The sequence below is a fragment of the Panthera onca genome, chromosome A2, assembly GCF_046562875.1.
Source record: "Panthera onca isolate mPanOnc1 chromosome A2, mPanOnc1 haplotype 2, whole genome shotgun sequence".
NCBI classification, from domain to species: Eukaryota; Metazoa; Chordata; class Mammalia; order Carnivora; family Felidae; genus Panthera; species Panthera onca.
The window spans coordinates 43,047,303-43,058,944 of record NC_138340.1 but is presented as its reverse complement, the minus strand read 5'-3'; positions in this window follow the sequence as shown (position 1 = coordinate 43,058,944).

Below are 11,642 nucleotides of genomic sequence, written 5' to 3'. Positions count from 1 at the left end.
AATACAGATTTCATCAACTTTAACAGCTTTAATTTTCACCAAACATTAGACAATACAAGTCAAAATAATTCAAATATTGAAAAAAAAACAGTAAAGAGGGATTCTTTCAATATGTAGTTATTATGTGTTCTGGTTGAAAGAATGGCACTTATCGATATTTAACACATAAATTAATAGACTAGAGAGCTGTTTCCAACTTCTGAAGGTGCCACCCACACTCCTTGGAATATGGTCCCTTCCTTTATTTCAAAGCCAAAAACAGTAGGTCAATTCCTTTCCATTTCTCATTTCTTTGATGTACTAAGGGCTTATCATTAGATTGGGATCACCCAGATAATCTCTCCATATCAAAATATGTATATTTAATAACATTTGCAAGGTCCTTTGGACAGGAAAAGTATATATTTATAGGTTTTGTAGATTAGGGCATGGTCTCTGTATGTTAGGGGTTGAAAGGGCCATTATTCTCACATTCACACATTCATTCATCAACTATTTAAAAAGTTATTTATCACCAACTATCCATCTTATGTTTTAAAAAAGTGTCATATGAATGAGTTAAAAAACACAGATAGTTACATATATATTATACACACATATATGATTACATACGTGTGTGTATTCTATTTGGCCTCAGAGTAGACTTTCCAAATATGAAGCCAGCACTAAAAATCATAAAGGAAAAGATCAGTTGACTTCACTCCTGTAAGTTAGCATGATTTTCAATCCCTCTGTTCTCATAAAGGTTTTGAATCCTTATTCACCCCAGCTGGAAAATTTCACTTAGCCTTGAGTTAATACTAAGTTATTGAGCAATATCCAATCACATCTTTCTCAAGAAAGACAAAGGACTTGTGTTCATCTTCAAATCAAAAAAAAAAAATCCTGTTTTGCTGAATGTGCATGCAAGAATGAATTAAATTGTCTCTGCTTTCCATTCTCAGAATGACATCTATTTTTTGGTCACAGTGGGTCATACTTCAAAACTTTGTAAAATCTATTCCCTATAGAATTGATGAAACAATTTCTTCTTATACATCAGTTAATAAAAAGAACATGTACCTTCCTTCAGATTTGCTAATCTACTTCAAAACTACATGAATACTTATTTATGCATCAAAAACGACAAGCATACCAAGATAAGCAAGGCCTTTTCCTAATCTAATACCTCACTCTCCCAGAAAAAGAATATATATATATATATGAAGAAAAATAAAACATAAATAAAAATTAGTAATAAAATTCACATTAAATATATATAAAGGTCAATACATAGATAAATTTTTATGGTAAAGTGCCTGGGTAAATGCACTTCCCCCCCCCCCTTCGGTGGCAGGGGAAGGGGGGGAGGAACAAAGGGAAAAAAAGCCCAATGACCCACTTTAACAATGATTCCACTTGTAATCAAAGAAATTCAAATATAATCATCAACATTTATCTTTTAATGTAAGTGTTAAAAGTTGAAACACTGGTAATTCTCATGTTTTACAAGAATATAATGATCACTGCCATCTCATACATTGCTAGAAATTACCTGATCTTTCAGAGAAGAATATGGCAATATATATCTAGAAAAAATCTGTGAAACCATAATTTCATTTCTAGAAACGTATACTAGAGGTACCATCATAAATGAAAACCATGATTTATGTACAACATGTGCATTATAAGTAAAATATTGGCGGGCAAGGGTATGCAATGTTCAAAAAATAAGGCTTGCCCTCTTGCAACCCTCCCTTGATGCATTTCTAAAAGCCAGTTTTTCATTTTTATGTATTTATTTTTAAATCTTAAGGGCATGCTCATTGTCCCAGGCACTTGGAATCAAAATTTCTAACACATCCCTGATTTCAACACTGTATCAATGCTACCAAATTCTCCTGGTCACAAAATCACAATATTTAGCTCCTCACTCCCTCCCTTCCAATTTCCACAATGATCAAACTTGTTTAATCTGTGTTTCTTCCCACCTCGATAATAACAAATCTTAAGTTGATGCCTGTTCAATTTGTCTTTCCCATTATCAAACTGTGCACAATCCTTCTCTATTAATTTCTTAGATTTGAAGATGAAATTCTTTTGATCCTTTAAGATTATGTATAAATTACTGACCCTGGCATGTATGACTTTTAATAGTATTTCCTTCCTTTATGTCTTTAGGCATGAAGTACCCTCTATCAGAAAACTCTTCTCCCTTTGACAAGTCTAAACCCTCTATTACTAGTCCTTATCAACTTAAATGTGTTTTTTTTAATGTTTATTTTTGAGAGAGAAACAGCGAACAGGGGAGGGGCAGAAAGAAAAAGAGACACAGAATCTGAAGCAGGCTCCAGGCTCTGAGCATTCAGCACAGAGGACAACACAGGGCTCAAACTCATGAATTGTGAGATCATGACCTGAGCCACCCAGGCTCCCCAAGTCCTCATCCACTTAAATTCTAGCCTGCCTTTGCTTTTTAAAAGCATGATCATTCAATAAATGCTCAAAGTTTTCCTAATCCCCTTATTTTTTTTTTCTTCACTTAAATACCCATACCATTAGGTTGGTACTTTTAGGAGGTACTTAATTTTACCGATCTGTCCTGTATTTTTGTGAACTTTTCTAATTCCCTTTATTAAATCTTAGAACCATTGAGAATAAGGATGTTGAGAAAATACTTGTTATTGAAGAAAATATCTGTAGTCTTGCGGTAAACCCTGTCACTCTCAAGCATACACACAGGAAGAAATACAGAAGATGGGAAAATGGGAAGCCCGTTTGGTTTTTGCTTTTTAAAAAAAAAATGTATTCTGATATTGGGTTTAGAGTTGTGGGACTTCAACAAATGTATGAAAGCAAACAGTAAATCCTTCAGCAAAATGTTTTTTCAGCTAGAAAAGAGAAAGGCACACAGTATGGTCATTATAGTTTGGCTCAAAATCAAATCCACGGTCACCTCTGTGGTTTCACCCATGCATCAAATCATGCTTTTCAAGACAAAGCACTATTACACCTGTATTCATGTTTGCATACTAAGAACACATATCTAGTTATCAATCACGGAGGTTTGCCTCCACCATTTCCTTTGAATCCTGTTAAGACGGAGGAGGCCTACCTGACAGAATTCTCGAGGCAATTGTTTCTCTTTGCAGCCCAACATCATACTACAAACTACTTTAAAATGTTTCTGGAAGTAATAAATCATTAATTTAAAATGAACCTTCATTACAAAAGCTTGAATGTACTTGAAATATATGAGAAACCCTTGAAGTTATGAATATATAAAACCTCAAAGCTAGTCATTTTATAAATAAAAATCATTAATTTTTAATCAAAAGAAGATTTCTTCAGTGTAGGCTTCTAAATGTTTCATACCCGATATTCAGTGAAAGGTTTGCTCTTTTTGGATGCCTCATCCTCGATGCCCTGCTCATTCTATTTGCCTTAATCTCAGGTGCCTTTCCAGCATGTGTATATAATTGATTTTGTGGAACTTTGAGTCCAACCCAGCATCCAGTCTGACTTTTGTAAAAAATACTGCAGCCTGATCATTTTAATTATTTTGTTTTTATTTTATGTGGTTTCTGAACTATGTTAAAAACACTGACTTTGACTTCCAAAAGACAATTTCAGAAAGGATATTTTGAGATGAGATTTCTCTTTTAAATTCAAGCAGATTTCATGGTCTTCTAAGATTCCTCTGGTAGATGATAGCACTGAATTTGCTGGGGTTTTCTATTCCAGGTGACAAAATACTACATTAGCTTAGTATTTTCAAAAGAATTCCCTTTTATTATTAAGAACACATTTATTTAATTTCCATTAAGAATGCATTTTTAAACTCACATATTTGTAGTCCGTTTCTCAATTGATATTTGGGGTCCAGTTTAAAAATATATTTAATACCTTTTAAGTCCATGAAAAGATAAATAATAAGGAAAGCCCATAGAAGATAATTTTAAACATCATCCTACTATCAAACTCTGGTCTATAAATTCTACTTCTTTAAAAAAAGTGTTTATTTTTGAGAGAGTGAGAGAGAGAGAGAGAGAGAGAGAGAGAGCAGGGGAGGGGGAGAGAGAGAGAGAGAGGGACATACAGAATCTGAAGCAGGCCCCAGGCTCAGAGCTGTCAGTACAGAGCCCAAAGCAGGGCTCGAACCCACAGACCGGACCACACGATCATGACCTGAGCTGAAGTCACATGCTTAACCGACTGAGCCACCTAGGTGCCCCTATAGAATCCTATTTTTAATGAGGCATAGTCTAAAAAGAAAGAGAAAACCAAAACCTTAAACTAAGAAAAATGAATTTAAAAAGCAGGTACTACAATATTAGAATATTCAAAAGAATAGATCTAAAACTATTACGTGATTGTACATCCATGATTACAAGCAACTTGGGAATTTTAAACTCTTCATAATGTAGTTATACATTAAATAAAACTTGTATTATTTTATCCTGACTTCAAATATTTTCTTGTAGAAAGGTCAGCCTATGTTGCCTAATTAACTCTGGAAGTGAGCAGAGGCTATAAGAACAAAAGCAAAATGAATTGCAAATATGGACTGTACTCTAATTGGTAAAGTTGTTTCCCATCAGGGTAAAGGTTAACAATTCAGAAACCCCTATCCATGTATCCTGGAATTGAACAAGTAAGTAAACGGATGGTGGATAGTGGGAGCCAGATTTCTAACTGTTGGCATGGAGTATTCTAGACAAGCAAGGGGGAAGGTTAGAATGACAGATACAGATGAATATATCTAGAATTATCTATAGTTAATTTATACACGACATGGGTTAGTATACACACATATATATTTCCTCCTCTATCAGCTCCAAACACTTAGAAGCACCACACTCAAATAGCAACAAGGACACCCTGCACCCACATCTTGGTTTCTCCTATAAAAGGAACTCCTTGGAGGAAGAGTTGATTCTAGAGCTTGAAGAGGGAATATAAAAAATTATCCTGGAATATCTTGTAGTGACAGAGATAAACCAACAAACAAACCAACCCTAAACCAAATTTGCTAAAAATAAAACGAATCCAAACAATGGGGATACGTCAAAGGGACATAGGAGTCAACTGAAAGAGCTCCTGATACCCAGAGCTGTAACAATATGAGCAAAAAATTTGAAAATGCAGTATTAGATTATAACTTCATGTAAAAAAGAAATGTCCGGGGCATCTGGGTGGCTTAGTCGGTTAAGCGTCTGACTTCGGCTCAGGTCATGATCTCATGGTCCGTGAGTTTGAGCCCCATGTCGGGCTCTGTGGTGACAGCTCAGAGCCTGGAGCCTGCTTCAGATTCTGTGTCTTCCTCTCTCTCTGCCCCTCCCCTGCTCATGCTCTGTCTCTCTCTCTCAAAAATAAATTAAAAAAACATCAAAAAATTTTAAAAAAAAAGAAATGTCTGAGTCCATACTTATATAAATCAATGACTGAATAAATAAACAAATGGGAAAAGACAAATAACCTGCACAAAAGAATCCTAAATAATGTATGTGGATACATTCCCACTAAAAGAGGTGGAGCATAAGTTCCCACCCCTTAAACTTTGCATAATGCATAGTGACTTCCTTCTAAAGAATGCACAATGCTAAGTGGAGAAAAGAATAACTTTACAGTAGAGAGACATGACAAACACTATGTCAGCTAGGTGATAAAAGTCAGTATCAACAGTGATAAGTCATGTTGATGGTATGTGCTCTTGATGTGATGTGAGAAGGTCACTTTAACTCTTTATTCTTTCTCCTGAAAACCCATAACCCCAGTGTAATCATGAGAAAAATCATCAGACAAATCCCAACTGAGGGGCAGTCGACATATTATCTGACGAATAGTCCTCCAAACTGTCAAGGTCATTAAAACCAAGGAAAGAAAAGTCTACACAACCGACATAGTCCAGAGGAGCCTGAAGGAGACATGATGACTAAATGTAATGTGGATCCAGGATGCAATGCTGGAGCAGAGAACGGTAACAAACGCCCACAGTTACTCGAGATGCTGACAACAGGGGAAACTGGGTGTGAGCTCTATGAAAACTGTCGGTACTACAATCAAAACTTTTCTGTAAGTATGAAAAGGATTCTAAATTGAAAGCTTATTTTAAAACTATATTGACAACACTCTTTGAGGTGACAGAAATGTTCTGTGTTTGACCTTAATGGTGTTGATACAAATGTGTCAGAATTCATAGAACTGTATGCACAAAAAAGGTGAAATTTACTTTATGTACATTAGATCTTAATAAATTTAACTTTGAAAAATGTTCCATGGTTTAAGGCTGTCAGGAAATCTGTGTAAATGATAAGCTTCAGAGCATGTCTCTCTTTATTTAAACAGCAATGATGAACAAGAAAAAGATGTAACTGTGTTGCATTATCTGGAGGCACATCAGTGATTATATTTGAGCACTTTTAATTGATTTAAAATACAGTGCATATAGAGTTCGATGTCTGGGACTAATTTCAGGCCCTCTCAACTTGTTTTAAATGCACTGCAATACAGAGTAATGCTGCAGCATAGGGTGTTAGAGTTAATCCGCCTGAGATTGGAATCCCAGTTCTTCCACGGACTAGGTGTACCAACCTGAGCAACTCATCTCACCAAACCCTCAATTTTCACATCAGTACAATGAGAATACTAAGTTGGATCATATTTTATGGTTATTATGAGTATTTTAAGGATTCATTAAGATAAATAAAATTTAGAGCTAAGTATCATACGCAAATTGGAGGAGGTGCTGTATTAGTGGTAGAGCACCAACCATTATGTTTATTACACTGCAATTTATGTTTCTAGTAGTGTGCGTGTATAATGGAGATGAATAGAGGGAACACTCTAATTATAAGGCAGGCCAAACACTTCCAATAGTTCTCAAAATACAGTCTATTTTTTACCCTGGCTTCTGATGCAATATTAAGCTAAAAACTAATGTTACATGCATGTTGATTAAGTTGTAACAATCCCATGTCAGTTTGAAGGAATAAACAGCCTAATTAGTGAACTTTTGCAATGACCAATTTGCTTCTTCTGGAAATCTAGGGTAAAGGGCTCACTTAGCAGTTTTTGCCCACACAAAAGAAACTATTTTTTCCTTTCTGATAAATTGTGTAACTCAAAGGTCAATAATGGTATCATGCATCACAAGTCCTTTCTCGTGCCTCACAGCGCCGCAGGGCACCCATTCTAATGTGACCTGTCAGCCCCTACCTAACAGATTTAGTACTTATTTGTAATATATTAATGGCTTCATTTTTAGATTTTGCTTTCTTCCCAGAGAGCACTAAGAAATTGATTGCCAGCTCACTGAGTTGAGAATGGAAACAGATTGTTGAGTATGAATTACGATCACGAAAATAGCATCAGGATTGCAGATTTGAATATGATAAATAAGAGATAAGTTACACAGGAATTAGGGAGCCAGCCAGGGTGGTTTTACCATTAGAAATGGATGAGATAGGACTTTGTAATATGTTTTAAGCTTCAGAAAGAGTTGCCAAGGCGTGCGATAAGACATTTCCATCAACCTCAAAAGATGTGAGCATTTATTTTGCTTTTGTTCTAAAACATGGTGGTTTGCACAGGTCTTTAAAAATGCACAGAAGACAAATGGTCCTTATTTAATCTACATTAAGTGAAAGAGTAGAAAATATATCAGATATGGAGTTAAAAGACGCATATTCTTACACTGCCATCATTACTCTACCAATATAACATCAGGGATGGTAAAGTCATTTCATCTGTCTAAATTATCAGATTTTCTACAGTCTGCATCATGAGATTTCTGTGAGCTCCCAGTCAGTTCATGAAAGAAAGAAATGATAAGCAGCCCTCATTAAAATATTCTGCTCTGCAAAAGACACCGTGAAGAGAATGAAAAGACAAGCCTCCGACTGGGAGAAAATATTTGCAAAAGACCTACCTGGTAAAGGACTACGATCCAAAATATACTGAAAAAACAAAAACAAAACAAAACCCCCTTAATACTCAACAATAAGAACATGAACCTGATTACAAAGTGGGCAAAAACCCTGAACAGACATCTGACCAAAGAAAATATATGGACGACAATAAGCATATGAAAATATGTTCCACAAATAAATGAAGAGCACAAACAGAACTGTAGATACAGAGAACAACCTCTGATGTTTGCCAGAAGAGAGCGGGGTAAAGGGATGAGCAAAATGTATGGAGTAGGAAATACAGGTCTTTAGTTATAGAATGAGTAAGTCATGATAATAAAATGTACAGCACAGGAAGGAAAGAGTCAATAGTATAATAATGGGGTGGTATATGATAGTAGCTACACTTGCAGTAAGCACTGCATAACATAAGTCCAAACACCGTGTTGTACACCTGAAAATAATGTAACAATATGTGTCAACTATACTTCAGTTTAAAATAAAATAGAAAAAAATATATCTTCCATGGCATACGTCATTAGAAATTTGAAAATTGAAAAAACAATGGGATACTACTACACATCTATTAGAATGGAAAATCTAAACACTGAGAATAGCAAACCCTGATGAGATCATTTGGCCCAGACATACCAAGAGCTCCCAATAGCTTTTGGACGCTATGGAAATCGAAATATACTTTTAATACAGCACAACCAAAAAAAAAGCGACCAATTACCTCAGTTTCTTGGGTTGAAGAAGCATGAGTAACGTGAAGTACCCTTCCGGGATCAGAAAAGAACATCACGGAGCAAGGGCATAGATCCAGAAAGGCTTCCTTTACTGAAAAGAAGCACTTTTTCAGGCCCCTGGAAAGACGAGTGGCAAGAGAGGAGGAAGGGCTGTTGACTGAAGGCACCTAGTTAAAATGGACGCAAGAAGATATTCACAGCTGTGAATCCAGGTTCCTCCTGTAAGGGGTGGGCCTCGCGAAGGGGTAGCTGGGAAAGAAGCGGTGGATGTCAGTGCCTCCAGGGGAAATGCATGCCCATTTTGTAAGGCCTCAATATGGGTTCTGGAGCCAGGAAGCACCCTGTCGCTTGAGTGAAATCAGACACCATCAGCTCTGCTGTTAGGTTTGGTGATCACCCTCAGAAGTGGTCCTCAAGTTTCTAGTCCTTGACCTCTATTCTCCTAAGTAATATCCTCTTCATCTAATCTCTTTCGGGTCAATTCCTGGAAATCAGGCTAATGTCTTAAATTGTTAAGAAGGTTTCATGATGGCGAACAGAAAGGGCAAAAAGACTGGTCACAATACAATAGTATTAAGATACACGTTTTGGAGACAAGCAAACGTAGGTTCAAATCTTGCCTCTACTAAGTATCAGCTGTGGAGTCTTTCCTTTGTTTTCTCATCTGCAAAATAAAAGACAAACACCTGCCATAGAGTTGTTGTGAACATTGAGAGAAGACGTGAAATTGAATGGCATCTTAGTTGCTTAAGCAAATTATTGGTATAGTTAGTACTATAATAAGAAAAAACTGTAGGAGTTTTGATACCTATTTAAGAAAACAGAAAGCCAAAGGGCAATCAAGCATGTAGAGAATAACCTGGCAAATGAGTGATCAAGAAGACTGAGTAAACAGGAGCTCTCAATGCCCAAAGGTCTGTGCACAAGCAGGGCAGGGCATTAAAATAAGTGACTGATGGCAGCATTCTGTGACCATCTCAAGTGAATTCAAAGAGTCAAGAACAGGAAGTTAATTAAGCAGGGGTATGCAAGCAGTAAGTTTAAACCATCAAATTTTGTAGAAACATAATGTATTAAAGTGATCTATGGGTCTTCCAGGTGCTTATGTGGTTATCAGTAAACCTTCATTTTAACAACTATAACAAATTATCCCTGTGACACAAAAGTATTTGGAGAGATGTTTGCAAGAACATGAACCTTTTCCCCCTTTTTAATATATAAAATCCATTGCAGCTAAAAATTTCAGGGCAATTCTTCACAGCAATCTTAAAGATTTTCTTGGGCTATATTCCCCAGGAAGACAAATAAAGCATTTACTAACAAATAAAGCATTTGCCAACCTACTCTGAAGCTGGTTTTCTTTCAGTTGACAGATCTGAACCAAAATCCCACAGAGGACTCTCTCAAATAGAAGATAATTAAGTGTTGATGACTAGATAACCAGGTGGTGAATTCAGAGCTAGAAAACAGAAAGATGTAGTTAACAGTCCAATATAACTCCAAAGGTCTACCAACAATGGAGGTTTAAAAAGAAGTAAAGATGATTCTTTTGAGCTTTCATTTTGTTTTAGGACTCTGATTTCATCTGTATACTGGTATTTGTGATTTGAGGGGTGTAGGTGGTTTTGTGTAAACACTGACATTTGCATATTGGTATTATAGGATTCCCAGGGAACAATAGTTTCAGTTATCAAAAAAAAAAAAAAAAAACCTGGGGAAATGCTACATTTAGAATATTTCCTTAGGGAAATATTAGGGATTCATGTGTTAAAGATCTGTGAAGTCATAAAGCAAAGTTTAACGAGACATTTACCAAATATTTGGTCACAGGATATGTTATACAAGAAATGCTTGCATCTTCAGCACTAGAACAGGTTAGATGAAACCTGTATGTCATCTGGTCTAAATCATTCATTTACATGTAATTGACATTCAATCATTCAACTGAGTTCTTTTACCTAGATTTAAAAAGGCATATTTTAAAACTGCATTATTAGCTGTAACAGTATAAAGATCAGAGGGTGTTTTACCAATGTTTTTATAATAGAAGTAGTTTTGCATAAAAATGGTTCACTTAGTTCAGCATTGTCCACAGCGGCATTTGGCTGACATAGTTACCTTTCTTCCTAAATGTTCCTAGACTTTCTCATAACAAACTTTTGTGAAAAGCCAGGTTGCCTTTCTGTATTATACAATGATTTTGTTGACAATTTCCCAGTCTTCTATTTTGCTTTGTGTATGCTTTGATTTAGCATACTTTTCTTTGTTTTTTTCTATAAATGCACTTAACATGTCACCATTATATTTTTTCTTCTAATATGTAAAATTGACATTTTTATGAAGTTGCCAGAATTTTTTCTTAAGTGTCTATTTTCATCCCATTCATAACTGGTAGTATTTCATATAATTAGACATGATTTTTTTATATTCTTTACAGTAAATGAAACAGCTTTCTGTGAGTTTCTAGATCTCACTGCATCCATTAGTTTGGAAGATTTTCATTTGTTTGCTTTGACAATAATGTTCGTATGATCTTCTTAAGAAATGTTCTGAATACTTGCAAAGAAAGAACTATATATAATAGAGCCCCTTTCTTAAGCAATACTATTTCTATTTAATTAGATCCATTTGAATTTTTCTCCAATTAACAATTTCTCAGACCTTGTCATCCTACTTCTCTTCTTTATTCCACTTGCCTAATTTGCTGAAAAAATAGGCTACACCTGCTGCTTCTATTTCTCATTTGTAACTCTGTAATAGATGGCTATATTTTTTACCAAAGCTCTATATGCATGTAAACAATACTCATCTGTATTAGTTTCCAACTGCTACTATAACAAATTGGTACAAACTTGGTGGCTTACAACACAAATTTATTATCTGGAGATCATAATTTCAAAATGGGTCTCATTAAGCTAAAATCAAGGTGTCAGAAGGGCCTTGTTACTTTCTAAGAGAATTCATTTTCTTGTCCTTCCAGACTCTGGAGGATAACTACTTTCTT